We start from the raw sequence: 27,051 nt of genomic DNA, 5'->3' as shown, positions 1-27,051 counted from the left end.
GGGACCAGCCAGGCTGGCAGGAGGGGCAGGAGATCATAGATAACAGCCAGGACAGATTAATGTGGCACATGGCGTTAATGTGCCAAATTACTGGTTGGCATTTTCCTGCCCATGGACAATTTCAACTTGTATATAGTTTCTTCATGACATTAATAAAACAGTTATTTTTGTTCCACTTAACAAATGGTTAATAGGTGAGTATGGTGGGAGTTGACACGTACCATCCAAAATATTGCGTTGCAATGTGGTCCCGTCTCAGTCTGCCTTGATTAGCTAGACTCCTATCCCCATGATGGCGATGTGGTTGTTCTTGCTCTTCATCATCAGGATCTGGGTCTGCAGGGGTGAGAGGTAGCCCACGTCGGGTGGCTATGTTGTGGAGGATGGCGCATGCGACCACAATTTTGAAAGCGGTAATGGGGGTGTATTGGAGGGCGCCTCCACTGCGGTGGAGGCATCTGAATCTTGCCTTCAGCAGTCCGAAGGTGCGCTCGATCAGGTTCCTGGTCCTCTTATGCGCACTGTTGTATTGCCTCTCTGATTCAGCTCTGGGTGTTAAAAACGGAGTCATGATCCAAGGCCTGAGAGCATATGCACTGTCACCTGTTGGGCACAAAAGTACACGGTTAGGAAGTCCAGATTGTCGTGCACAGTGACCTGTGTGTATGTCTGCAAGTGTCTGTGGCTCTACCTAGGAGGTAACCGTCTCCAAATTCCCCACGTTCCAGGCGTTGATGTATCCCACTATGCCTAAAAATGTATGAGTCATGGGTACTGCCAGGAAACTTAGCTACGATGTCCGTGATGACATAATGGGCATCACAAACAACCTGTATGTTGAGTGAGTGGGTACACTTCCTGTTGCGGAAAATGTGTTCCAGATTAGCAGGGGGGCATATTTGAATGTGTGTCCCATCTACACACCCTATGACATGAGGAAAGTGGGCAATGCGGTAAAAGTCCAGCTTGGTGCTGTTAATTTCTGCCTCATTCCTTGGTAAGTATATGAAGTGAGACATGTGCGTGACTAAGGCATCTAGGAATGCCCTGAGGAACCTTGACACTGCACTTTGGGATACCACACCTGCCACGGCAATGACCCCCTGATAGCTCCCTGAGGCCAAGAGGTGCAGTGCGCATAGTACTTGCACATGCGTAGGGATGGCGCAGCCACGCAGAGTCTTGTGTTCTAGCTGTGGTTTCAGTAAATCTATTAATTCTAGAATGGCTGCGCTGCTAAGGCGGTATTTGTCATAGATCTCCTCTTCAGTTTGCTGAAAAAGAGTCTGCCTGGTTCTATATATCTTCTCCTGTCTGTGGCCCCTCCTCCTCCTCTGCTGGGCTGCGTAGACTCTCCTCCTCCTCACTGCTATCAGGTATATCTCCGCCATCTTGAGTAACCCAGATGCCTTCTGAGTCCCCTTTTATACTTTGGTAATGGTTACCACCTGCTCTGAGTTAGTGGTAAATGGGACATGCAAACTGGGCTTTTTGCGACTAGTCGCAATTTGCGAGTTGCAATTGCATAAGGTTTGCGACTCGCAAATTGCGACTTGCAATTTGCGGGTCGCAAAATGGGGTCGCACCGGATGCGACTCGCAAACGGGTCCCATCGCTTTTTGCGAGTCGGAAATGGGCTTTTTGCATCCCATTTCCGATTTTGCACTGTCGCAAATTGCGATTCGGCCCGTTTGCGAGTCGCAATCGTTTGCTACATCTGGCCCTTACTTACTAACTTAACTAATTTAAGCAAGGATTTTAAAAGAATTAAATTGAAGGAACCAGGAGTTTGGGAAAAGGTTTGAAATGGATTTGCTTCCGTAGGTACTTCGTTTAGTGAAATTTGAAATGGGGTGTTATGGAAAATTGTACAGGGAATATTGATTGTGATTGTCTCTATATTAGGATTATGGGGTACATGCAAATTGTGGCAAAAAATAAAATTAAGGAAGTCCAAGAATGATCAGAGGAGGGAAGAACAGCCTAGGAGAAGAATCTATAGTGAAAATTTAAGGAGAAGTCAAGGAACATCAGAAACACAATTGTAAAATGATGATAAGGGAAGGTGTGATGACATATTTAGTCATCATAGGAGGGACTGTTGAAGCAGATATGCTAATTAAGAAAGTTATTTATGATTAATATGTTATTGCTAGTGAGAAAATGTGTAGAGAAAATAATCGTAGAAAAATAATGTGCATGTTCGAAAATGTGCCCTCGGGGTACAATCACCAAGTGTAATAAAATGACTAAAAATGTACGAAATAATGAAAATATATGAGAACAATGTAATAATATGTCATAATAAAATGTTTAATCTATGTTTTGTATTAATTTGTAGTAGTGAATTAGCCGGACTAAGGGCCTAGTTTCCCTGGGCCTCACATGCTCGAGAATCTGAATTACTGAATGCTTTGCAGAGGACTCGAAGTCACAATAGTCTTGACCCATTCGAAGTTCAAGTTACTTAGCTAGACTTCAATGTACCAGCAGACAGGAGATGATGAAGACACTTTGATACAATTATGTGTAGAGCAGACTAAATGTACTTTCCCAGGACTTAAACAATAGAGGCAATGACTGAAGAGCTGTATGCAACAATTTCGATACCTGGAAGGCCGGATGATGAGGACATCACATGAAGAACTAATCCGCTTTCTCTGACTTGAAATGTATGAAAATTAGAAGATTTGGTAAACAAAAACTATAGGTTAAAGTCATATCTGCTGACTGACTGACCAATTAGCAATTAGTGGGATGGACTGGGAGACCCTAATAAAAAGTCATGACAAGGGGCTAAGACTTCAGAATTAGAGCAGATGTGAGGGGAGAATTGATGACGTCAGGGGGCTGTAGCTGACTGATTGATGACCTGAAGACAAAGACTGACTTGTTGCTGATCCATTCTGGATAGGTAGCTATGAAAATGTGACTGACGATTTATGCCTTTTCTTCTAGGTACCAACTGCCCTGTTTTATAGAGATTCTCATTTAGGTAGAGATTTTTCCAAATTAATGTTTTCCCTAAATTGTTTTGCACGAAGACCCACATGCTAATTCTAATCTTGGTTAGGTAGGCTGTTACAGGTTCCGTTGACAGTGACAAATGACTGACAGATCTAATCACTGAATTACATTATTAATGCTGGTATTCATAGCTTATGGTATTACATTGTCAAGTATGTTTGCTTAAGGAATAATGTCCTTTAACTAATGAATTATTAAAGGGTTGATGCAAATAAAGTTTGAACTAACAGATTATTTAGAGTTGTAAGCAATAGGGAAATAAAATTGTTTACTTTTTCCTGTGTAGTGGTTATTCTTGAATAATATAGTTCAAAGCTGTTTTTCATAAGAATGTTTCTTGGTTCTTTATGTAAGCTACTGTTTCACTAGTCACTGCATGACTAGGATATTCCATGCGATTCAAAAGGTGCATCGACCTATACGCGTCCCCTTGTAAGTTTACTTACTAAGGACCAGGTGCGCTAGCACATGTGTTGGAGGTCGGCTGCAATGGCTAGACATCTAGGGTACATGAATTTTACCGCTGCAAATATAGGTCCTGTGAAGTATCATGTAGTGTTATGTTTTTACACTTTGCGTTACAAGAGTTTCTTTGAGGCGATTCTTGAGCTGTGTTCCACTCAAAATCGTGCAGAGGGCAAGCAAAGTCTTCTTTCCATGTTTGGTGAAGAGGTGTCAATGAGACCACTTACGTGTTCCCTGGCAGCTTTAGACAGCCAGGTGATCAGATGGCGCTTGGTGCCCATGGTGTACAGGGTGTGTATGATGGCATGGGTAGTGGACTCTTCATCTACTGAATGCCGCACGAGTCGGCATGTAGCCAACAGCTGTCTGTGGACAGGAACTGACCTGGAGGGATATTATAATTTTGACAAAGCTGGTCAAAAGGAATCAGTTGGTGGTCCTGGATGAGAGTGCCCAATGTCCCTATGGATGTGTCATGACTAGCGGAGAGGACTTCTCCCGGAAAAGGAACTGAAGAATTCTCGCAGTCCTTGTAAGTGGATCATGAAGGCATAGGGTTGTACCTGGTGCATCAGTTGAAAGATTTGGGTGCAACACTTCCAGGTCATTTTAATAGAGGGCAAAAGGAGCTGGAGAAGGATGTCAGAGGGCAAAGGTCCATCACCTGTGCTGATTTCAAACAGTTTCTTACCCGCAAGCCAGTGGGATACCCATTGAAGCTGGGCCGCGAGGTAGTAGGATTCAAAGGAGGGGCACCAAAATCTCCGCAATCTACTGGCAGTTGTAGCTTGCTAAGAGCTATAGATGCTGCTTGTCAACCTAGAACAATTCCCGAGCAGCGAGTTGAGGTCCTGAAAGAAATGTTAGGTGGATAGACCAGTACATTGACAAAATACTATAGTAACCGAGAAAGGATGATCATCTTCGAGAGGGCAATCTTGACTGCAATGGCAATGTGTAGGAGCTTCTGGAATTGGGTCTAGGACTTGAAGCTGTGAGTGCCTGTTTCAAGTTGCCCTCTGAAAGTTTAGTTGGAAGTGATATAGGTAGACCCCTAAGTAGTGAACAGTTGTCTCTGTCTAGGCCAGGGTAACACCACCAAACTGCATCTCTAGTGGGGTTGCATCGCTCTGCAGTGGGAAGATGCACAATTTTGTTCAGTTAACTCAGAGGCCCGCTGCTGATTTGAAATCCTGGAGGGCAGTGTGGATAGCATTGGTTCCAGTGTAGGCATGTCACAGGTGGAGCAGAAGTTCATTGGCAAATAATAACCCTGTGAACCCAGTGGCGTCCAATGGTGTGGCACATCGTGTGCCTTCCGAGCGGAGGGCAAAGGTAACCATGGTAATGGTGAACAGTATAGCGGAGAGGCAGCCCTGGCGTGTGCCATGTCCAACCAGAAATTAGGCTGATAATAGGTGGCTGAGTCACTCACAAAAGGATGGGGTAGCATACAATAGTATCATATATGTTAGGAGATGTCTGCAGATTCCAAGATAAGTCAGTCACTTTAAAAAAATAGTCCAAGGACAGAATGACAAACGGCTTCTCTGGATCTAATATCAGGCATGCCATATGCTGGAATCATAACTGTGTCTGGTCTATCCTGCGTAACAGTCTCCTGAGGTTGTTTGACATGCTGCAGCCTGGCAAAAATCTGTTTTTGTTGGGGTGTATGATTTTTGATGGGATCTGAAGGCAACGGTCTACGAGTATCTTCCCTAATATCTTATAATCATTACTGAGGATAGCTATGGGCTTTTAAGAGGACAGAGGAGTAGGGTCCCTGTTCAGGTTGAGGAGAGAGACGAGGAGGGATTCCAAGAGTGATGCCAGGAGTGCTCTAGCAGTAAGTGCCTTGTTGTATAAGTCAGCCAACTTAAGGGCAAGGTGAGTGGAGAAGCGGTCGTAGTACTCCAGAGGGAGACCATCCCCTCCTAGTGTTTTACTACTGGCCAGGTTGTGGATCGCTTTTTCACCTCAACCTCTGTGATTTTGTCATTGATGTACTAATGCCTCCCCCTCAGCGGTACTGATGGGCATGGCCAGACATGCCAAGAACTCCCAAGCCTCATCGAGGGATGGGGAAGGAGGTGCCAGATTGAGTACAGAGTGATAGACGAAGAATGCTTGTAATATAGCCTGCTGCAAATGTAGAGGGAACCACCAGAAAGGGTTACTTCAGTAATGGGCGATGAGTTAGATTCCTGGTGTGCTAGCCATGGCAGGAGGTGGCCAGGCATATGCCCAGTGGAGTGCATTTAGACCGTGTAGGTTGCAAAGTTGTTACATCGGAGGCACTGTAGTAGGGTAGCGTGGTCTGGCAGTCTTTAGCAGTGGCCAGCATGGCCAGTGTGGTGGCATTGTGTGGTGCTTGTCACGTGATGTCTACCGGGGTGTCTCCTGCTTTAAGGTCCTTGTCCAGCGCACAGCAGACCTCACCACATTCTGAATGCACATGCTACTGGTGACTACTTCAAAGGTGTACCACTCAATGGCATGAATAGGAGCCGTGGCATGGTTTTTGGCAAAGAAGTGACCTATGTGGGTGAGTGGGAGTCCCAGAACACAGGTTCGTTCAGGACTTCACTGGGTAGGTGCCATTCTTACAACACACACTTCTTGCACCATTTGCAGCCCTCCAGGTGTCCATGATTGATGTTAAGGCCTACACAGCTCTTGGTAAACACTTTTGTATAATACACATGTATTCCAAAAAAGCCTAAGATTTCTTGTAATTTTTACCCATGATGACAACAGTATTATTGCTTATGACCCATGATGTTTGTACAGTAATGTTGCTAAAAATATTTTAACAAGGATAAAGAGCTGGCCAAAATAAAAACTCAAAAACTCTTTCCTGTGCTGTCAAGAGCTGTTTCAGCACATGGGGAAAACAATGACTCAGCACCTGGGGAAAACAATGACCCACTCCTCCATTCCAAGCTACATGAGAGCTTTTTTATTTAAACTACAGCCGCGGTCCCTCTCATTGCTTGGTCCTGGCAGCCTTCCTTTGAGACCAAGTCCTCCTACAATGGAATTCCTGTAAAAGAAAAAGAGAAAAGAAGCATGTTACAATAAGAATGCTACCACACCTGTTCGCCCCTGGGATTTAAGGGTTAGTGATTATTTAATTGAGAAAACTGAGTTAAACTGGCTGGACTCTATTCAAGCCTTCTTGGTTCCTCAAAGTAAGACTCAATAGTGATACAAACTTAAAAGGTTTGTTGGTTTTGTAGGGGAAATACTTAAAGATAAGCTAAGCCCAACTTTGGGAACTAATTTAGTAAAGTGGCATAGTGAGAACTGATAACAACGCTGGATTTTGTTTCATGCTGAATGACTTTGTTAACCCTTAAACTAATTGCATTTGAGAATATTGTTTTGTTTGAAACACTGTGAGTTTTTTAATCTCAAGAGACATCTATGCTGCAATAGGTGTTTAAGAATGTTTGCAAAATTTGATACTTAACCAGTTGTTATTCTGCATATCGTAGCATAATAATTCGGGGATATTGTGCGACAAGAACTTTGTATAAGAAGATTTGTGTGACTTCAACACTGTTGAACGTCTACTGAAAGATTCAGAGCAAGCTAAAAATTGGTGTGTATTTTGTCAATGTTTAATCGTCTAAATATGTGCTGAGAAAGGAAGTAAGGTGAATAAATGGTCAGGGTTAATGCTTTTTCTGTCTTTTGCACCAGGGTCCTTTACTCTCAAGGCACTAGTGAGCACTGCAGAATCGAGGCATCTAGTCAGGACCTGTTGTCTCACACCTCTCTTCCCATCTCTCTGTTCCCTACCCCTCTGGACTCTTTGCTCACTGTACGTAACCTCAGCAGTGAAGGTTTAGTCCATAGGGCTGTGAGTCTTCCTCTTCGTTCCTGCGTAAACTTGGATTTCAGGTGAGTGGTCCAGGCCTGTCAGTCATGCAGGAACTGGTGGGGGTGATCCAATCAAAAATGTGGACTGCATGGTCAGAGACGACTAGGCTGAGGTAGTCTGAGTGTTTCAACCGCAGTCACATTGAGATAGTGCCTATGAACCAATCCAGGCAGACATATAAGTTGTGAGGGGTTTGGTAATGTGAATAGAGTTTGGTGTATGGATTGGGTGCTCTCCAGGCATCCGATAGGGATTAGTGCTGGACTCATCGGGCAAACTGTGACCAGTGTAATCACGTGGGTGCTTGGGGGATCATCTATCTAAATGCATATCAAGAATATTTTGTAATCCCCACTCAGCGTCCGCAGGATGTCCACCAATTGGGCTAAAACCCTCATATTTAGGGCCTTATTTATACTTTTTGGTGCAAAACTGCACTAACGCAGTTTTGCAACAAAACGTTTTGCACCGGCTTGCACCATTTTTTAGCACCAGCTGGGCACCATATTTATGGAATGGTGCAAGCCGGTGCAAATGGTAGGCTAGCGTAAAAAAATAAATGACGTTAGGTAGGTTTAGAGTCAAAATAAATGACTCTAACCAGATTAGCGGGCATATTTATACTCTGTTTGTACTGAATTAGTGTAATTTTTACTCTAATTCGGTGCAAAACTAACTCCATATTTATACTTTGGTGCTAGACCCGTCTAGCGTCAAATTAATGGAGTTAAAGTCATTTTTTTGGAAGTGGAAACCTACCGTGCCTTAATGAGATGCAAAGAAGGCGTTCACGTGCAAAAAATGACTCTATGGCCTTAACGCCATATTTATACTCCCATTAAAAAATGGTGCAAGGGAGGGAGGAGGGGTCAAAAAATGGGGCAAAGCTTTCTTTGCCCCATTTTTTAAAGCCTTGGTCAGGGTAGGCGTTAGGGGACCTGTGGGCCTATTTCCATGGTGGAACACCATGGAATAAGCACACAGGTGCCCTCCCCAGGTCCCAGGGGCACCCCCACCCACACCATAGGGACTGCGCGGGATGGGGGACCCCATCCCAAGTAAGTACAGGTAAGATTGCATTTTATTTTTGAAAGTACCATAGGGGCCCTGAAATGGGCCCCCATACATGGCACAGGGTGCAATGGCCATGCCCAGGGACCCTTGCTCTCTGTGCTTGCCATTGTGGTGGTGGGCATGACTCCTGCCTTTTCTAAGGCAGGAGTCATGTGGCATGGTAGGTTTACCACCATAAAATGACGCTAATCTGGTTAGAGTAATTTTTTTTTACTCTAACCTGCCTAAAGTCATTTTTTGGTGATGAACCCTCTTCTTCTATACCGCCAGACCCACCCGACTAAAGTCATTTTTTTAAACTCTAGCCTACCCTTGGCACCGGCTTGCACCATTCCATAAATATGGTGCCCGGCTGGTGCACAGAAATGGTGCAAGCCGGTGCTAAACTTTTTGGTTCAAAACTGAATTAGTGCAGTTTTACAGCAAAAAGTATAAATAAGGGCCAATATTTTGTAAGTTTGCACTACTTTTGCATCAAAAAATTACGTTAATGCGGCGCAAAAAAAGTATAAATCAGGGCCTTGGTGCTAGAGGAGTCTAGCACCAAATTATAAATATGGAGTTAGTTTTGCACCGAATTAGAGTTAAAAAAAATGACGCTAATTCGGTGCAAACACAGTATAAATGTGCCGCAGAGTATAAATATGCCCCTAAATATGATGTAAAGTCCATAGAGTCATTCTTTGCACGGGAACGCCTACCTTGCATCTCTTTAAGGCAAGGTCGGTCTCCACTTCCAAAAAATGACTTTAACTCCATAAATTTGGCGCTAGACGGGTCTAGCACCAAAGTATAAATATGGAGTTAGTTTTGCACCAAATTAGAGTAAAAGAAAATGACGCTAATTTGGTGCAAACAGAGTATAAATATGCCCCTTAGACTTTCTGATGTAAACCTGCATTAGTGCAGGTTTGCATCAAAAAGTATTGTGCCATCCAGGATGCCAGCCGGGTGCCATATTTAAGGAATGGCACAAGCCGGCACTAAGGCCCGGTTAGAGTCAAAATAAATGACGCTAACCGGGTAGGGGAGGCGTAGGGATAACTGGAGGTTGTGCGTGAAAGAATGGCACTAGACAGGTTAGAGGAAAAAAAATTACTCTAACCTGACTAGTGTCATTTTTTTGACGCACAACCACCATGGACATGACTCCTGTCTTAGTAAAGACAGGAGTCATGCCCCTGGGAACGCCTACCTTGCATCTCATTGACGCAAGGTAGTTTTCCACAGGCAAAAAATGACGTTAACTCAAAATATAAATATGGAGTTAAGTTTGCCCTGGATTTGTGTAAAAAAAAATTATGCAAATCCCACATGTGACGGGCTGAGTGAGCTCCGCCCGCACAGGAACCGGACTTGTGCTGTCGCTGCCATCCCTGCTCCTGACCTTCCAGGCTTCCCTCCCCGTGATTCGTTGTTTCCATTCACGCCGCGGGAAGCCAGGAGGTTAAAAGCAGCAGCATTAGCACCAGAAGGAGTCGAATGAGGAGGAGAAGAAGACGACCGGGAGGACGAGGAGAGCGAGCGCGGAGGAGGAGAAGAAGACGACCGGGAGGACGAGGAGAGCGAGACAGGAGGCGGTGAAGAAGACGATGGTGAGGTCGAGGAAAGCCTGAGAATCGAGGAGAGCCCGAGGTCTGGAGATAGGATTCCACACGAGCGCTGGGGACCAAACGCCACAGACAGAGTCCCAAGCACCGTGGGAACCCGGGGAAACTGAGCGATACCTCCCGCCACGCTTCTGGAGAAGCGTGACAGTACCAGGTGTGTGTGGAAAGAATCCTGAGGAGCGGGAGGGCGGATAGTCAAGGGAAAAGGGGGGGAAGGAGGGGGGTTTGTTGGGGTACACAAAAGAGCATGATTATTAGCTGTCACACTAAAAAGCACTGAACAGGATAAGCACTAATGTATGGAGCAGCACTAAAACACTGAGCACAGAAAAGCACAAAACTATATAACAAGAAGCACGACTGGTTGTTGAAGTAGGAGAAGGACAAGGGTGAGAAGAAAAAAATAGGAGCTACCACCCTAGGGAGATAGATCAGAGACGGAGTAAGGAGACTAGAGGAAGGTAGCATAGACCAAAGCAGACACAACGACAGACAAGGGAGAAGAAGAAGTAAGATAAAAACAGTTCAGGAGGAACAAAGGAGAGGAACAGAGATCAGGAAAACCAGAGGGAAAACAGGAAGAAGGAAAGACAGGGAAGAGATAGACGAGAGGAAGGTTCAAAAGAGTGTATAATAACGCACTTACCGTTATATATTTCTGTCTCTCCGCATGCGTTTCCCGGGGAACCTCTGAGACGAAGGGAACCATAGAAAAGAATGAGAAGTGTGACCCAGGAGAGCAGCATCCTACAAAGCTAGAAGAAAGAAGATAGGAGAAAACAAGAACCAAAAGGAAGGAGACAAAAAAAAAGTATTTTCCTGAGTTTGTGTAGGGTGAGATAGGCTTTGTGTGAAACACAAAATTGGATACATTTGAAGCTGGCATTTCTGGAAACCTATCGGGGATATTCCAGGGCTTTCTGTCACTCTTCATTGTTATAGATACATGTTGATTACGTCTTCCATTGATCACTAAGGAACTGTAACGAGATTTCAGTGTGGTCTAGCATGGCTTTATGAAGTCGAGGGACCAATTTAAGGCCCTGTCCAACGGTATGCAGAATTTTAATGATTGTATGCGTAGTGGGCTCTGTAGGGTTTGTATTCAACAATCACTTAAGAGAGTTAAGGGGCAGTCTAATGCCACACTGCAGCAGGAACAGGGCTGTAATCCAAGGAGTGGGAAGTCTCCAGGCAGGTTTGAGCCTGGAAATAGTAGTTTATAAAGATCTCCTTCTTGCAGGTGCTCAGGGGTGAATCCTGTTTCACCTAGGTTATGTCCCGCCAGCCAATAAGCCACCCATCGTAGTTGCACAATGAAATCATTTACATGAAAATCGAGGGCACCCATGTCTCCTTTATTGGGCCGAAGCTTCAGTTTCGCTAGACGCACTCTGCGCCTTCCGCCACTCCATATTAAGTCTACCAATAGGGTGTCTAATTGCTAAAAGCAATATACTTGTATGTGTAGGGGTAAGATTAACAAAATAATAAACGAGAGAAGGGAGCATTATCATTTTTGCTAGTAGTCAATGGCAGCCCGGTCCTAAAGACCACTTGAGATTTTAGTTATCTTGGAGTTCCACCCAGGTTTCCTACAAGCTGGCCTACCGGCCTGAGATATATATTGATCCCTAAGTATCGGAATGTGTTGTGGGTCCACTGAAGTGGCTGGTCATTCAGTAAGACGTCCTGTTGTGGTTGTGTTTGCAACAGTAGGAATGTATATGATATACTAAAATTGACTCTCAGTTCGGAGATATTATAAAAATTACTTATGACTGTCAAAATTAGGGAGAGACTGGCTGATAGACCACGGACATACAGTAACATATCAGCTGCATGTAGAGAGATTGCGTGTATTGTACGCATTCAGCAATAAGCCCCATATCGGGCCTCAGTGGCACAGTTTCATAGCCAGGGGTTCAACTGTGAGGTCAAATAGTAATGTAGATAATGGGCATGCATGCCTTGTATGCCTGGCTATTTTGTAATATTCAGATATTTGGCTTGCTGTTGGTTTTGTGTAGCGGAGCCTGATCCGTGTGATTATTTGTCGATCAATTCCAAATCTACTCAAAAACCCTGTAGCGGTTTGGCCGATCAAGGGTAGCAAAAGCCTGCTGTAGTTCTAATGAACGGAAGCTGAGCTGGACCACTTCGCCAGGGCCTCCTCCAATATCTGGTAAAATCTCGTGGTGTTTAGGGAGGAATTCCTTCGGGGATTAAATAATTTTGATCAGGATGGATCCGCTTAGAGTAGACAGAGATAGTAGTAATCTATCTGCTAACATGTTACTGAGAATTGTATGTTCTTTGTTAAAAATAGGTAGAGGTCGATGGGATGATAAAAATGAATTGGTTGTGCCTGGGTTTAGTCTGCAAGTGACTACTGCTTCATTAGTCATGGTGGAAAGATACCACTTACATTTGCAGTATTGTTCGGTTTAAGTAATTTGGGTATTAGCAGTAATTCATAGTGGAACTCAGTGGGTGTGCATAGGTGCTTGGCATCCTGCCATGGCAATGGCGTGATTACCCTGATGTGCTTCCTGCTCGGAGATGGGAACTGCTAAGCCTTCTGCGATTTCTTGTGGTATTTGTGAAAGATTGCGTTTTCTAGGAAAGTTTCTATGGGGCATATTTATACTCTGTTTGCACCGAATTAGTGTCATTTTTCTTTACTCTAATTCGGTGCAAAACTAACTCCATATTTATACTTTGGTGCTAGACCCCTCTAGCACCAAATTTATGGAGTTAAAGTCATTTTTTGAAACTGGAGACCTACCTTGCCTTAATGAGATGCAAGGTAGGCGTTCCCGTGCAAAAAATGACTCTATGGCCTTAACGCCATATTTAGGGGCATATTTATACTCTGCGGCATATTTATACTCTGTTTGCACCGAATTAGTGTCATTTTTTTTTACTCTAATTCGGTGCAAAACTAACTCCATATTTATACTATGGTGCTAGACCCATCTTGCACCAAGGCCCTGATTTAAACTTTTTTTGCACTGCATTAACGTCATTTTATGACGCAAAAGTGGCACAAACTTACAAAATATTGGCCCTTATTTATACTTTTTGCTGCAAAACTGCACTAACTCAGTTTTGCACCAAAAAGTTTAGCACCGGCTTGCACCATTTCTGTGCACCAGCCGGGCACCATATTTATGGAATGGTGCAAGCCGGTGCAAAGGGTAGGCTAGAGTAAAAAAAAATGACTTTAGTCGGGTGGGGCTGGCAGTATAGAAGAAGAGGGTTTAGCACCAAAAATTGGATTTAGGCAGGTTAGAGTAAAATGACTCTAACCAGATTAGCGTCATTTTATGGTGCTAAACCTACCATGACACATGACTCCTGCCTTAGAAAAGGCAGGAGTCATGCCCACCACCCCAGTGGCACTTTCAAAAATAAAATGCACTTACCTGTACTTACCTGGGATGGGGTCCCCCATCGTCGCAGTCCCTCTAGTGTGGCTGGGGGTGCCCCTAGGGCCTAGGGAGGGCACCTCTGGGCTTATTCCATGGTGTTCCACCATGGAAATAGGCCACAGGTCCCCTAACGCCTGCCCTGACCCAGGTATTAAAAAATGGGGCAAAGCAAGCTTTGCCCCATTTTTTGACCCCTCCTCCCTCCCTTGCACCATTTTTACATGGGAGTATAAATATGGTGTTAAGGCCATAGAGTAATTTTTTTGCACGGGAACGCCTACCTTGCATCTCATTAAGGCAAGGTAGGTTTCCACTTCCAAAAAATGACTTTAACTCCATAAATTTGGTGCTAGACGGGTCTAGCACCAAAGTATAAATATGGAGTTAGTTTTGCACTGAATTAGAGTTAAAAAAAATGACGCTAATTCACTGCAAACAGAGTATAAATATGCCCCTTAGCGTCAAAAAATGATGTTAATCTGGTCAGAATCATTTATTTTGACTCAAAACTGCCTAACGTCATTTTTTTTTTAAAGCTAGCCTACCCTTTGCACCGGCTTGCACTATTCCATAAATATGGTGCCCAGCTGGTGCTAAAAAATGGTGCAAGCCGGTGCAAAACTTTTTGGGGCAAAACTGCCTTAGTGCAGTCTTGCAACAAAAAGTATAAATAAGGCCCTATGTTTTTTACATCCTTGTCATTGATACTGGCATATAATGTTGCACGATAGACCCTAAATGTTCTATGAATTGCTTTTGTTTTGGAATTTTTATGTTTTTTTTTAAAGTTCACAAATGAGGTATATAAGAACAAAGTTATGAGGCAGTACATAATAACAGCCGAAGCCCGCAGAGGTAGTTGTCCAACAGTAATTAATCGTAATTAATGTGGGATGAACAATTAGTACTTGAAGGGAAAGGAAGAGAGGGTATGTATTGGAAGGATGGAAGTGGAGAGGTTGTGCATGCAACAGGGAATCTTTAAGTTCGTTAGCAGTGGGGAAGTGGTGGGGTGCAGTCTAGGAGGGAAAAGGGGCAGTTGTGGACAGTGGTGCTTGCTGCAGGTGCTGTGGTCAATCTTTCAAGAGTGGAAACAGAGGGTTGAGAGTGCAAGGTTTCCTCCCTAACTAATGCCTAGCTTCATCTCAGGTGACGCCCAGAGTAAATAGAGGATTATGTGCAGGGATGCCACAGTGGTAGAGGAGGAGTGTTGCAGGCAGTGTGTCATAGAAGAGAGATATGTGGAGTTGTATTACAGTTGTAGGCCAGCGCGTGGTGTCCTGCTGCCCATCAATCAAATCAAATAAATACTATATACCTAATTAGCAACCGATTCATGAGTGTTCAATACATGCCCAGATCGCCACACCGCACAGAATTTAAATATGCCCCACTGTCTCTGCGAATTGTTGTGCTAAGTGTCTGGCAGGGTGTGTTGGATGGATTCAGATCAGTGCGTCCTGCGCATGTTAGGAGTATCTTGTGCTGTGCATACTGCCCCTCCAACCCTTGTGCAGACACTGGAGTTCATTACTGGTAAAATGGGTCTCCTGCAGAAAACTAATGTTTGTGTTTTGCTACTTGACGTAGAAGTAAACAGAGTAGCTGTGGCACACTGTATGCATGATGCCCCTAATGTTAAGTATTTGTCTTGAGGCAGTGTGACATAGAAGAGAGATATGTGGAGTTGTATTACAGTTGTAGGCCAGCGCGTGGTGTCTTGCTGCCCATCCTCCCACCCATGTATTAGGAGTGGAACCCTATAAGGCTTGTGTTACTGGAGAAGCAGGCAGGCAGGCATTGAACTGAACTTGAACAATGCCAGGAGCCTACATCAACTTGCTGTATACCCAATCTGTCACTTAGAAAACAGTTAGTTAAATGGGGGTTCACGATAAACACTAAAGAAGAGCACCGGCCATAGGGTGGGAAATCCATATATATGATGGTCTTAACTTAGTGGGAACAGTCAATAGGCTGCAAGGTGGAATAACACTAGTTCAGCGGTCCATGCGGTCGCTGTGTGGGTTAGGGCAGGGTAGCCCCTCAGCAGCCAAGCAGTCATGCCACTAGTTCAAAGTGCAACAGAGTCAGACTGCTGCAGTGTTAGTTGTCTGACGTGGGCAGTACCAGCATTATACTAGGTCATCAACTGTATGTGTGGTGACCAAAGAGCCAGGGAACGTCTTTGAGTGATAGGAGGGACCATAGATGTCTTGCTGCTGGTGGAATTTGCATAAGAGTCCATTGGGGAAAAGGATTGGTGGCGTTGCGTAGGCTCTCATTATTCTAATGAGACTACTGGATTTTGAGCAGCAGAATCGCCCGCGGTGTGGGAGACTAATTCTGACCCACTACGGGTGACACCTGTCGCTCCAGTCTGGGTTTTGGCCGGCGAACTAGCAGTGCCTCATCTCTACCCAAGGGCAGGGATAACTGGGCAGCCGAGTGCATGACATAATTGGTTTCTCAGGGAAACCGTGGTCACTCAGGTCTCATCCGTTTCTCTCAGTTACATTTAGTCTCATATATAAATGACAAACAGAGGCAGCATATGTTTCAATAATGAGTTTAATAAAACAACTGCATCTTAGATAGCAAAGCGTGAGCCGCAATAACCAGGATGACACAGCATAACAATATTAAAATTGAGAAGAGTGAAGCATAAGAATTAAGCTATCATATTGTCACTATTGTCAATAGACTAACTCCTACCTTAGCTATTAATAGGGCATGTTAAGCTCTAATTCTGCCCTTCAGGTTCCCCTGGGAAGACATCATCCCCCACACCTGAGCAAAGGCCTGCGGTCTGCATTAGCATCTGTAGCGAAGCATTCGGCAATCAGCATACAGTCATGGTTCTCTGGCTGGAATCTCCCTCTAACGTGTAAGGGACAAGGAAGTGTTTTATAACAACACAGCTGATGTTCTGGGAAAATGTCCCTATGTAAGGATGTGTGTTTTCTACAAATGTTGGAGACTAAACTTCTACGATGTTGGAGCCTTGGGAGAAGCACAGAGTGATCAAGAATGTCTTGTTTGAGAATAGAGTGCTGGCCCACGCAAAAACAGTTAGATAAACAGAAAATAAAACAAGACCGTAAAAGTGGCTATTGTAACAATAATAAAATGAAGACAGATAAAATATATCTAGGTTAAGGTGCACAGCGGCTTGGCCCAGTGTGATAAAATAACGTGCATGGAGTTATGGCTGAAATGGCTACACAACAGTGGAACCACAGTGCAGTGGCTCTGGCAGATTGCTGCTCCCTCCACAGCTCCTGGTGGGAGGGCACCCCAAAGCTTGCGGGCCACAGTGGGATGATGACCACCTCATCCCTGTGGTCGCCTGGCACGAGATGCATCATTCTTATGTGTAGGGGGATGTGTGCCACCTGTGTGGCTTTCTATCCAATCCCAAGCATAAGAAGGTTCTGCAGAGAAATTCTTGTGCTGCTCGTGGATGATCTTCAACTTCACTGAGGACAGAGGAGCACTGCCACTGCGCCATCACCTTTTAACCAGGGAACACAGAGGCCTTACAGTTTTCAAATGTGAATGGGGACTTCTGTTTGATGGGCTTAAGAATGGTGTCTCAGTCCTTTTAGTGAAGAAACTGTGCAATGGTGGGGCAAGGCTGTGAGCCTGGGGATGAACGGGAACCTGGTGTGCTAGTTCAAAGGAGAAGTACAGGGACAGTTCCTGAGTTAGGTGAAGTATTTTTCCCAGTCCGCTAGGAAGGAGATCATCTGGAGTTCTTAGTCGCTTCAGGGTGTCCTACCACCTGAATGTTGGTACGCTGATCTCGCCCTTGACATTCTCCACTGGCTTTCCAGGGGTTGGACTCTCTCAGAGAGGTTACGAGTGCATTCTACATCGTAGTCCAACTGAGGTCTGATATCGCCAAAGGAACGTTTTGCTTCTGTCACCCTGGGCAGCAAATACAAAAAAACAGATGATGTATGGAATGCTTGAATTATTCTCACCCATTGGCAATCGCTTGTGGCAGCAGCTCAATCCATTTTTTTTTTTTACCACCATGCCACCCCAGTTTGGACCCAGCCATTTGTAAATCATTCTTGACCCTGCTCAACATGGGAACAGTCCAGCCTGAACTGCTAGGCCAGCTCCTTCGTGGACCAAAAACAAGCATCCAAGGTCCTTGTTTTGGGGTATTCCACTGGTCGCCGTGTAGGTTACCAGATTCCACTTGGAGTTTTTCAAACTTGGTTTCCAATGACGAATGAGAGGTTTCCATCAGGTGGAGAATAGCGTCTAGCTTCAGATTGGATGCCCAGGGATAAGCTGGCTGTTCATGCTCTGGTTTGGTCTGATCTGGTGCTATGGGTGTGGTAGATGTTGGCCTTGACTGCTCCCTCATCACTATCTGGTGGCCCATCTCGCACCTGGGGAAGTGGGGGTGACACATGCAGCAGAAGGGGTGGTCAGTGGTGGTCCAGCTATTGCTTGCTGTGCCCACATGCGGGTCCAATGGAGCAGAAGGGTACTGTGTAGAGGGCAGTGAGGTGATAGCGAGCAGTTAAAGCCAATGCTTGGGCACTCACTGGGGCATTCTGCAACCTGTTGTCAGAGAAAAGGGGGCCTACACGTAGCAGAGCGATCAAAAAGCCCTAAGAAGGTAAAGATGGTGTGCAGGTGGTTTACGCTGTTTCACCCCATGCCCTGGCATAACCACTCTGCTTCTCGAATCAACCCCAAGGAAGTGCTCCTGTATGTACTGCCTTTGCTGCAAGGGTCCAAGTCGCCCCTTCCAGGACCAGAGGACTTTCCCTTCCCCAGGATAAGTTGTATTACTGCCCCTTGCCTCCCTCTTTTGTGGGGCAGACTATGGTAGTGTAAGGAAATGCCTCTTTCTGCATGTTCACTCCCACATCTTGGTCTGATGCTGCTGATTATTATACTCTGAGAGTGCACTGTGCCCTGCTAAACAGACCTCAGTGCCAGCGTTCTGACCCTACCCAAATTGCATGTCCATTTGACCTCACCCAATTGGCAAGGACTAACTCACTTATAAGTATCTAGTGTATGGTACCCAGGATACATAGGGTATGTAAGGCAGAGTGTGCACTCAGGGCTGCATCACTGTTTGTGTCACCCTGTTGTATGACAAGGTACAACATGGCTCCCAGCCTGCCTCTGCAGACTGTAAGGGCAGTGTTTACACTGCCAGGTTGACTTTGCAATTTAAATCTATTGCAAAGCACCCTTTCCCTTAACAATATATGTAAGTCTCCCCAAAGGAAGGTCTATAGTGTCTTAGTAGCAACATGTTAAATTTGTTGTTTTCCTGTTGATAAGTTAGTAGAGGCCCATTGGCTAACACAGGGTTACCGGTTGGCATCACAAACTGGCTAAAACCTGAGTGGGACTACTTAACTGGATCATGTAAAGTATCAAATTAATCGTGGCATTAAATCCGACCTGATGCCCAGGTCGAAATTAATATCACAATTATATTTTAACAACTTTTAGAAAGTTGCCACTCCAGATAGCCTCACAAAGGCCCTGGCACACAGACATCTTTTTGACCGCCTGGGGGGATGTGTGAACCACTCCCAGGCCCTAGAACAAAGGCAGTTGCCACAGAGTGAGGTGATACCTCCTCTCCCAGGATGACCACTCAAGGTGTTAGCTCAAAAGATGAGCTTGAAAGGGGAAGCCGCCTTTGAGAGGAATGTAGCGATAAAACCCGCGAGCGGCATGCCTTTAGGGCGTGGAGACAGAGCCAGAGTGAGAAAACCCACCCCAAACCACTTTTTCCATATGCATGTATCCATCTGGTTGCCACACCTCTAGGGTGGACTACCAAGCTCCTGGCAACAAAGAAGGGTTGTGCCATCTTGAAAGGGGCAGAAATATTACACTCTGTGATAGCCAGGCACCACACATCACAAGAACTTCATCACTAGGTAGGATGGGAACAAGTAGCTCATTGGCTAGTGACCGTGTGGCCCCTTAAGCACACTTTCCTCAGACAAATAGGGCACCCCTGGCATCCTGCCCCTCAGATCACATTAGATTTGGTGAGAAGACCAAAAAAGGACTGCCAAGCTGCCCCTGGAAATGCACAAAGAGGCTGCACCTGCTGCATTTTGGGCAAGTGAAGGTTGGACCGTGCCTGTGGCTCCTGGCTCAAAGAAAAGTTGATTCACAGCCCCAGATAAAAGAAGTGACTCCAACGATCAGTCGGCTGATCTCCTGGAACCAGTTCTAGAGGCAAAACAAATGAAGAAGTCCAACCAACATGTTGATATCCACCGCAGACGTTTTGCTGCTAACAGGCGTCTGGAACTCGAGAGGACAAATCCGTGCTAGCCAAAAGATGCACCCTGTTCTGCCTGACTCAGGAGTGCTATCCATGTCTGGATTTGTCGCACTCAAGGGACAATGGACCCCACCTAAAGATTTCACCCAATTGCTTTGCGAAGGGACCAGTAGCCCAACGTTGGCTGGCCTGCTCCTTCAATGTAGTTGACTTGAGGGACCCCAATCTGTTTGATGAAAGGTGCCCTACTTCTCCCTTGGACTGAGGAGCAACCATAAAAACATCCCCATCGACCACCCCACAACCAGAGCATCCTTTGAACATTCTTTACCAGTATCTTCAGTATCAGGACCACTCCAATGATATCAGTGGCAGCCGTCCTGTAAAGTTTGGAACTTGCCTTAAAAAGCTCTGGTGGTCTACTCTGGCCACCTCAACCACTGTCCAGTAAGAATTGGTCGCCTAACCTAGGACAGAGTAGCCACACTGCTTCAAACTTTTCAAAAGCTTACAAAGTTTTTGTTGGCCAATGCTTGTTTGTGGTTACCTTTCAACGTGATAATATCTTTTGAAATCTTTATCTAAGGAACTCTTTGGTGGATTGTGTTCATTAAGGTCTCTAAAATACATACAAATATAATCTATTTTGATAAATTAGTGTCTGATTTGTTTTGTGTTGTGTGCCTTTGTTATTTTGTTGTTTGGTATTGTTAAAAGCTTTACACCGTGGGGCTAATTTATGTGTGGGACTGCGTCACCCTTGCACCTAGCAACTTGGTGAATGCACAATACAAGCCCAAAATGTGAGTTAGCAAGCCACACAGGGCCACCTTGCCTGGCCCTGGGTGGCTTGATAAATCCAGAGTAATGCAACGCAACACAAATTGCTGCATTGTGTAACTCTGCCCCAGGGAGGCATTCTGTTGGTGTTGCCTTGGTGGTCCCATGCAATACCCATGGATTTTTATGCATTCCCAGATTTACCAAAAGTGGTAGACCTGGGAATACGCCAAAATGCTATGCCTTCACAGGTTATTTCCTTTCTATGTGTGCCAAGGACATAGTGGCAGCACCAAAAAGGCAGAGGTAACTGCAGAGGGGTCCTATGATCTCAGGTTGCCAAAGAGGATGGTTCCAAAATATATAGAGGGGTGTGACATAAATTAATGGCTGACATTCTATGAGAGTACTCTTAGGACAAGAAGTGTCGGAACAGACAATTTGGGGTCCTTACTTAGGGAACTCATACCAACAGTAAGGAGAGATAGGGTACTGATAGTTGAGGATGAGGTAGCATAGTCTTAAATCCACATGAAGAATGCACTCATTCAGCTCTTTGGTCTCACCCAAGCAGGGTATGGTCAAAAGTTAAGGAGTACACAAAGGTTCAACACAGACATGGGTTAACTTTGTAGATCCCTCTGTTAAGTCACTGGATAGCTGGATCAAGGGTAACAAGGTGGACACTGGAGTAGCTCAATTTAGACTCCATCCTTTACATTTCATCATTGTGAAATTTCCCATTTATTTTTGACCTTCTATTTACTGTTTGCCTTAAATAATATCAACGTGTGTGAACATTCAAACGCAGTAATGAAATATAACTATTAGGAAACTGACGTTTTATAAACGTGCACACTAATGTACATGTATGTTGCTTTCATGTATTCATTATTCATGTTCATAATTACACTTTAAACAGTATTTTCAGAAGAAACATGCATTTCTTTTGTTCATGTTCTGCATTTATTTCAAAAGGTGTGTGTGCATGTATAATCATATATTTGAAATGCACTTCTAGAGGCATATTTTCAAGCACCTTGTGCCACTAGTGTTTCACTCTTTATAACCCCCCTGCGGTGAAGAGTGCAGACCCATATCTACAAGGCCAAGGAAAGTCACTCTGCATGGCTTTTCATGACCTCGTAGATATGGAGTAAGGCAAAGCAGCGCAAGTCGATGTGTTGCCTTACACTGTGTCAGGGAGGCGTTCCATGGGTGTTGCAGTGGGTGTTCCATGCAACACTTATGGGTTTTGATGCACTCCTAAATTTGTAAACCAGGGCTGTGTCGAAACTGCACATCTCTCAGGGCAGGTGCAACATGGAGGAATATCTTTATTTCTCCTCGTTGTTTCCTTTTTCTATGTGTGATGCATTCTGGTCACAAACATTCACACAGTGATATGTAAATGAATCTGAAGGTGAGACCAACTATAACCTTTTGTTGTCAACAACTGATACCTGGGTTGAATATTGCATGAGGAAGTGTCAGTGGCAGAACAGCTGCGTTGGATCAAAGTAGAATGTGTGAAGAGACATGATGATACAAGATTTTCTGTAGAAGACAGAGCAGTGTTGCCAGACAGCATTCTATACCCAACGGCAAGACATTTCCATGGACCAGCACATACGGAGAGGGATGCCATGGTTAGGTTATTCAGACAACATTTGTTTAACCCAGGATTTAGATTGGTAACCGAAAAATGGTGCACAGATATGTTGTGTTGTCACATAGGTTCTTACTAAGGTAATGAGGCTACTGGATTTGGGCAGTAGGATCACCTAGGTTGTGGGTACTGAGTACAATTCCACACCTGGTGACACCTGTCGGCCTAATCAGGGGTTTCTGGCTAACTAGCAGCATCCCATCTATCACCAAGATTATTGTGGTAACCGCGCTCATGGTACGATAGACTCCCCAGTGACACGTGGTATATCAGATCGCATCCCGTTCTCTCAGTGACCAAGATCTCACTCAGGCAAAGATAACATAGGCAGAATATATTTATATGACCATTTATTAAAATATCTGCATCATAGATAAAGCAGGTGCATAGAAATAACAAGGATAATGAAAGACAATAGGAGCAGGCGTGTGACAAAAAATGTAAAACACAGGAGCAGTACTACCATGCTGCCTAAACAGGGGAGTGGATCTATAGCCCCTCACCTACGCTAAGTATGAGCACAGCATATTAAGCTTAATCTGCCCTTCAGGTTTTCCCCTGGGAAAACATCATTCTTCACTCCTGGAAAAAGAGGCCTGAGGTCTAAAAAGAGAGGCCTAAGGTCTAAAAAGACACCGTCCCCATCTGGATCAGGACTCAGTCGTCTAAGCATGTAGCTGTGGAGAAGCCTGCAGCAATCAGCATACAGTCATGGTCATCTGGCTGGAATCTCCCTCTAACTTGTTTGGGATTAAGGGGTGTTTTTAATAAAACAGCTGACATTCTAAGAATGCTGGAGACACAGCATACCAAGTTTGTCGGCAACCCTATCTGACTGTAGCCTTGGAGAAAGCACAAAGTGAACAATATGTCCTACTAAGAACGCAATGCTTTCCTAGGCGAAAGAACAATAAAAGAGAAAAATAAAAACAGCATCGCAAATAAAGCTATTGCTAGAAAAATAAAGCAATGCTGAAAAAAATGTAGACGGGTGAAGGTGCACAGCTGCAGCCCTAGTTAGCTAAAACTACGTGCACAGAAGAGGGGCTAAACTAGCTACATAACAGTGTGTCAACAGATGAATGTAGGGAAAAGAAATCCAGTGACACTGAGTTATATAGGAAGATCTGGCGGGCCATTCAACATAATGCAAGTACATTTCATCAAAATGCCTGTGTTCAATGGGCTGAGATATATTCTAGTGAATATGTGCATCTTCTTGTGTTGGGTGGAGGCCTACCCTACCAGGAAAAATTATAATCTCAGAGTAGCCAAGTTGTTGTTGAGGAAGTTGATATCTAGGTTTAATTTCCCGACTTCGCTGGAGTCAGACCGAAGGATTCATTTGAACAATGAGGCCGTAAAAATGTTGTGTGCAGCATTATAAGTTGAGCAAAGATTGCATCGACCAGAAGCTTCTATCATCGCGGAGCAGGTGAATGGAACATTGAAAACCAGATTTGCCAAAGTGTGTGCATCAACATCACTGAAGTGGTAAGACTTTGCCTCTTGTGCTGATGAGTCTTTGTAGTAGTCCTGACAGAAAAACAGGATTGCACCCTCATTGGATAATCATGGACAGAGCAATGAAACTGCCTGCAATGGGGGCAAATGCTGTTGTGAACATTATGGATGACATGGTTCTTGACTATTACAAGGGACTAGCTGATGTGGACCATTTTTTGTACCACCAGGGTGAAGCTGTTTTTGCCTCTCCACGTCTGGAGCAGTGCTGTGACCTCAGTCCTGGTGACTGGGTGATGGTGAAAAACAATTGTGAAGGGGAAATCTGTGGTTTGGGGAACAAGAGTGAGATCCCTGTTGAGCCTCTGTGAATGAGAGATGCAACCTGAACTGAGTTTGAGCTAGCACTCTGATTGGACTCTGTAAAACATTTCATTGCACATTGTTTCAACTTTGTTTTGTCCTTTACACACGTGGTAAGAAACTGAGAAGACACTGTTGCTGCTAATCTCCACTCAATGGTCTGATTCTAGAGATGTCATGGAAACTCTAATAATAGTAGAAGAATAATAAAAGTCCAATAACACAATTAGACTTAGATATATAGTAGTAGGGGTGTTGTTTGTCATTGTTACAGTACCAATTGTTCTTCTTTTAGGATTATCTTCACCTACATTTTCCACAGTAGCTGAGTTTAAGCCTAGTGTTACAACTACAACCTCGAGACGTACAGATAATAATTTGCATGTAGATTCATTTAGGGGAACTTATTCTTCAAATGTCTATTTAAATTGCATTATGAATAAGTTGACACCAGGGATGCAAATAATTGTTATGTCTGCACGCAGTTACCTGCATCCTTGGCAGATGGAATTACCAATCACCATAGTCCTTTTATGTATGGTGGCACGTGTAGCCTTCTGTTAAGTCTGTTTATCAAAAGGGACATTTCTAATATTACTCAAAATATGATTTGGTACTTTCTGTAGTTCCTTTGTTCAAGTATTTGAATTGTCATACTCTTGCTAAGACAATGGAGACAGTTAAACTGAATTTGACACTGGAGACAGCTTATGCTCATAGAAACAATTTTATAGTTCTTCAACTGAGGTTAAGAAGAAATGTATGGATTTAACAGAAGACAAGAAGAGAGCAATTGATGCAAGGGGGTGAAAACAGGATGGGATCAAAGATATAAAAGACAGTGGGAAAAAGAAGAAGCAAAACATTGGGACTTATGAGTTATTCCTGCACTACCTTCAGATTGGTAATACAAAGGAAATTATGCTTGAGTAAAGATAAATCTTCCCTTAATACTAAGGGGCATATTTAAGAGCCCCTAGCACCACCTTAGCGCCACCATAGAGTCTTTTGTTTAATGCTAATGTGGCACTTAAGTGTCACTTTTCCAGCACCATATTTACAAAGTGGTGCAATGGATACATTGCGCCACTTTGTAAACCCTTGGGCCGCATTATGCCTGCTCCAGGCATAATGCAGGAAAGGGGGGGGGGGGTTCCCCAGTTAGAGGGCCCAAAAAATGGTGCAAGGAAATCTAAAAGATTTCCTTGTTCCATTTCTTTGGCACTTTTAACGCCTGCTCAGAGCAGGCCTTAAAAGGGGGTATACAATAATTTAAAATGGGTTATATGTATTCTGCAGGAGTAGCACCAACATTTCAGCGCTACTCCTGCAGAGTACATCAATATCGGCAAAATAATTATGCTGTTGCCCCTTACCTTACGCCATGGTGAGCTGTATTTTAAATACGGCGCACACATTGTGGTGGTAGGGGACTAAAGGGGGCAAGAAAAAGTAGGGCTGCACTGTGTGCAGCACCACTTTCCTTAAATCTGCCCCTAAGTACATGGGTAGTGGTGATTGTGACCATATTTTTAAATACGTAGGAATTAGGCTTCTGTTCTTGGGAGGACAAGATCCCATTATTCCCAGAGTTTTATTTGTTTGTGGTAGCATGTATACTTCAAATTGCATGGGGGGTGGCATGGTACATTTTATTTATGAGGAGTTTTCCCAAAAAATTAACATCTGAAACATATGAATGATCCTGTGTGGAAAAAGAAAACTAGAACTAAACAAGGTAGTAGTGGTGCTGAAACTGTGGGAGACATTTTGGTGCAGTGATTTCATCTGGAGGAATAATCTTGGATAATCTCAAGATTAAAAAAAACTTGTCAACCATACTGGATACATTGTCCACAAGTACAGCAAGTTCCTTATTGGCTGTAAATACTGAAATGATAGCTATGAAATCCATGGTTTTGCAGAATCATCTTGTATTAAACATCATTCTCGTGTAGAGTCTGCAAAATGCTGTACCTATAACCCTGACAAGAGTAAGGACTTAAAGAAACACATTAAAAACATTACTGATCTGAAAAGAGATTTGAGGGAATTAGATGCTACAGGTGTTTTGAAAGCAAATTAATATGGGTTTTCTAGGATTCGCAAATGGTTTGGAGACCTAGGAAGTGGAATAGTGGGATCTATCTTGAGGCCTCTTATTGTTTTCACCATCTGTGCGATTTGCCTTTTCATTATCTTTAAAGAATACAAGATTCTAAAAGCAAGGAATAAGGAAGGACAACATGGGAAGAGATTGAAAAGAACTAGAAGGGATACGGAAATGGAAGAGAATCAGTGTAGATTTTATGATGACAAGAAACACCTGGAAAATACTAGACAAAAGTTGTTGAGAACTTCAAGACTTTGACTTGATCTCACCTCATTAGGATTCATATGCATGTTATTGTGATGGCTAACATCACCATCAGAGGGGGATTTGGAGTGGTGCAATTTATGCTCCATCCTTTCCACAATATCACTGTGCAATTTTGTATTTATTTTTGCCATTATATTTACTGTGTGCCATAAATAATGGTAACGTGTGTGAACATTTAAATGCATTAATGAAATGTAATCATTCGGAAAATGAAGCGTTACCAACATGTACACTAATTTTTATTTAAATTGCTTTCACCTATTCATTATTCATGTTCATAATTACACTTTAAGCTGTAGCTGAAGAAGTAAAATGTGTTTCTTTTGTTCATGCTCTGGATTTATTGTGAAAGTTACTTGTGTGCATGTATAATCATATATTTGAAATGCACATCTAGGCCCATGTGTACATAATTCCAAGTTTAGAAATTCCAAAATAGAGAATCCATAGAAATCGCTATTTGGGAATAGCAGAATGGAATGTATGTAATTTGTGATTTTCTAATAGTGTTTTCTGCAGAGTCGCATTTGCTATTTGGAAATTGCAAATTAGTGAAACGCTAAATTGCTATTTCCTAATAGGAAATCGTAAAATGTACACATATGGGCCT

The sequence above is a fragment of the Pleurodeles waltl genome, chromosome 11 (assembly GCF_031143425.1).
Source record: "Pleurodeles waltl isolate 20211129_DDA chromosome 11, aPleWal1.hap1.20221129, whole genome shotgun sequence".
Lineage (NCBI taxonomy): Eukaryota > Metazoa > Chordata > Amphibia > Caudata > Salamandridae > Pleurodeles > Pleurodeles waltl.
This window is presented reverse-complemented; position numbering follows the sequence as displayed.